Below are 3,327 nucleotides of genomic sequence, written 5' to 3'. Positions count from 1 at the left end.
GCTGGCACTAGCTGTGTGATTTGGGGTACTTTTCTTAATCTCTCTGGGCCTCACTTGCCTCATCTGTAAATGATGTTGCATGCTGTACAATTGTATGGTGACCTCATGGCCATGAATGATACGGTACTTAGCTCACTGGGCTGTTTAAGGAGTAAGGGCGAGAAGGCAGGCAATGCACTTTACAGAGTGCTTGGCACACATCAGCTTTCCGTCAAAGCTATTACTCCATAGAGCTGGCTCTCATTTGAACACCTTTCCAGAGTTTGGATAGACATTTAGTCGTCAGCAGTGGAGGGAGAGGATTTCAATAATAAATGAAAAACAGTCAGGCACGGCCCTTTTGCAAGCACCAGAATAAATGCCTTGATGGGTGCAAAGCAAGGCTGAGTCAGCACCTGATCGAAGCCGAACACGGCCGAAGTGACCACAGACCAGTGGACTCCGCATAAGGTGTGTGGCTGTGGGGAGAGTGAAAGGACACAACCGCTTAGGCAAAGGGTCTGGCGATTTCTCATAAAACCCAACTCCATCTTCCCGATGACCAAACATTCATACTCTTAGGTATTTACTCCAGAAAAAATGAAAGCATATGTCCACAAGAAGATTGCAAAGAGAATATTATTTGCAGCTTTATTTGTAATAGGCAGAAACTGGAGACAGCCCAAGGGTCTATCAATAGGAGAATGGATAAACAAATATCGGTGTGCTATTCAGCGGTGCAAAGGAACGGATATCTGAGACATGCAACAACGTTTGGCAGAGGAACAGAAGTCACATCCAAAAGGTGTTCATATGATATGATTCTTTGAACTGAATTTCTTTAGCAGGCAAAATGACTCAATCGCAGGAAAAACATATCAACAGTGGAAAAAATCAGAAAAATTAAGAAGGTGGTCTGAAGGGTTGCTTGGGAAAACGCGGGAGGAAACGTTCGGGAGTGGGACCAGCCACAGCCACTGAGTCCATTCTGACTCATAATGACCCTACACGGGGTTTTGAAGACAATACATCTTTAAGGGAGCAGCCAGCCTCACCTTTCTCCCACAGAGCAGTTGGTGGGTCTGAACCACCAGCTCTGGTTAGAAATGTAATGATTGTGCTACAGCACCCCTAGAACTCCTTTTAGGGTTCCTTCAAAATCAAAACGAACCTCCCTGCCATTGAGCCAATTCCAACCCGCAGTGACTCTGTATATGGTTTCTGAGGCTGTGCAGTAGCAAGGCTCATCGTTCCCCGGGAAAGCAGCGGCTGGGTTCGCTCCAACCACTCTGCAGTGAGCAATCTAATGCCTCCGCTCCAGCACCAGCGGGACCCTCAGGGCTGGGGACAAGTTGGCGGTGAGGAGATGGAGACCTCGTGCATGTCAATTTCACCTCGAAAGGAAAAAGAACAACTGAAGCCTGAATTCCAGTCAACGCTTGGCCTGCTGAAATCGGAATGAAATGTCTAGAAACTATTTTGAAATAACATCAAAAGAGAGAGAAGGGGTAGATGGATAGAAGGATGGATAGATGAACAGATATGTGACTCAGCTAGTCCAGGAAATCATGGGTGGTAGAATCTAGGTCATTGTGGCAGTTACATAATCTCCTGTCAACTTGAGTGAAGAGGTGGAGTCTAGCCTGTCAATCAGGTTATAGGCGATGAGACTTCTGTATAGGCATGGCCTTCTCCTGAGGATTTTGGGAATTCCTGTCTTCCTGGAGGTGAGACACAATCTTTGCTTCGTCTTCCTGTTGACAAGCCACATGGAGCCACGCTAATGGAGCCAGAGCCCTGGAGCTGGAGGAGTCACGTGGACATCCACGCCAGTGCTGAAATGCTTCCACCACCACTGGATCCACAAAACTTTCTACCCTCTTCCTAAATTCAGCATCATTGCATGTGCTGCATGAATCTAAAGAGGAAGTTATGGACTAGTATCGGGGAGAAGGGCTAATATCAGACTTATGGACTTGATCTGGGTTGGGCTGGGAGGTTTTCTTAATATACAATTTCTTTTTTATATAAAACTCATTCTTATACACATATGAGTGTCTATGAATTTGTGTCTCTAGTCCACCCAGACTAACACAGTCATCCATAGAACTAAAATTATTTCAACTTTGCTCTCAGTTTGAGACTCTCCATAAACAATATTTGGGGGAAAAGAATGAACTATGAAGTTCAACATCCTGCACAGAATGCATTTTTTTCTGTATTCAAATTTAAAGGCCAACCTCAAATCGAGGTAAACAGTTCCTGAGCATGTACTACATGCCAGGTACTGTATAAGGCTGGCATGGGTATACTAAGAGGAAGATCATAACACCTGCCCTCAGGAGGATTGTAGGGGCCTTAGGACAAACACAGGCATCATTATTGTCCTACACGATGGGGTTGCTCTCACAAAACAAAACAACACTGCCATCGAGTCGATTCTGACTCATAGCAACCCTGTAGGACAGACTAGAACTGCCATTCTAGGTTAGTGGGTCTGTAACTCTGCATGGGAGTAGGCTGGTGGTTTCAAACTGCTGACCTTGTGGTTAACAGCCCAACAGGTAACCACTGAACCAACAGGTCTCCTTCATAGAAACTCAAGAGAGAAACTTAAAATAAAAAAAAATTTAATTGGGGACCCTTGCAGCTCGTATAACAATCCACACATTCATTGTGTCAAGCACATTTATACATATGTTTCCATCCTTTGCAAACATTTTCTTTCTACTTGAGTCCTTGGGATCAGCTCCTCTTTTTTTCCCTCCATCCTCACTCTCCCTCCCTCATTCCTTGATAATTTATAAATTATTATTTTTTCATGTCTTACACTGACCACTGTCTCCCTTCACCCACTTTTCTGTTGTCCGTCCCCCTGGGGGGGTGTTGTATGTTGAACATTGTGATTAGTTTCCCCTTTACCCCCCCCTCCCCACCTTCCCCTTCCCCTTCCCCTCCTGGTATCACTGTTCTCATTATTGGTCCTGAGGGGTTGATCAGTCGTGGATTCCCTGTGTTGCGCGCTCTTGTCTGTACCAGTGTACATGCTCTGATCTAGCCAGATTTTTAAGGTAGAATTGGGGTTATGACAGTGTGGGGGAGGGGAAGCACTAAAGAACTAGAGCAGTGCTTTTCAACCTTCCTAATGCCATGACCCTTTAATCAGTTTCTCATGTTGTGGTGATGCCCAACCATAAAATTATTTTCGTTGCTACTTCATAACTGTAATTTTGCTGTTATGAATCATAAGGTAAATATCTCATATGCAGGATGTATTTTCATTGTTACAAATTGAACATAATTCAAGCATAAGTGATTAATCACAAAAACAATATGTAATTTTATTTT

This window comes from Echinops telfairi, unplaced genomic scaffold, assembly GCF_000313985.2.
Source record: "Echinops telfairi isolate 266 unplaced genomic scaffold, ASM31398v2 ScPeMD7_7427;HRSCAF=8465, whole genome shotgun sequence".
Lineage (NCBI taxonomy): Eukaryota > Metazoa > Chordata > Mammalia > Afrosoricida > Tenrecidae > Echinops > Echinops telfairi.
Note: the sequence above shows the minus strand (reverse complement) of the source record.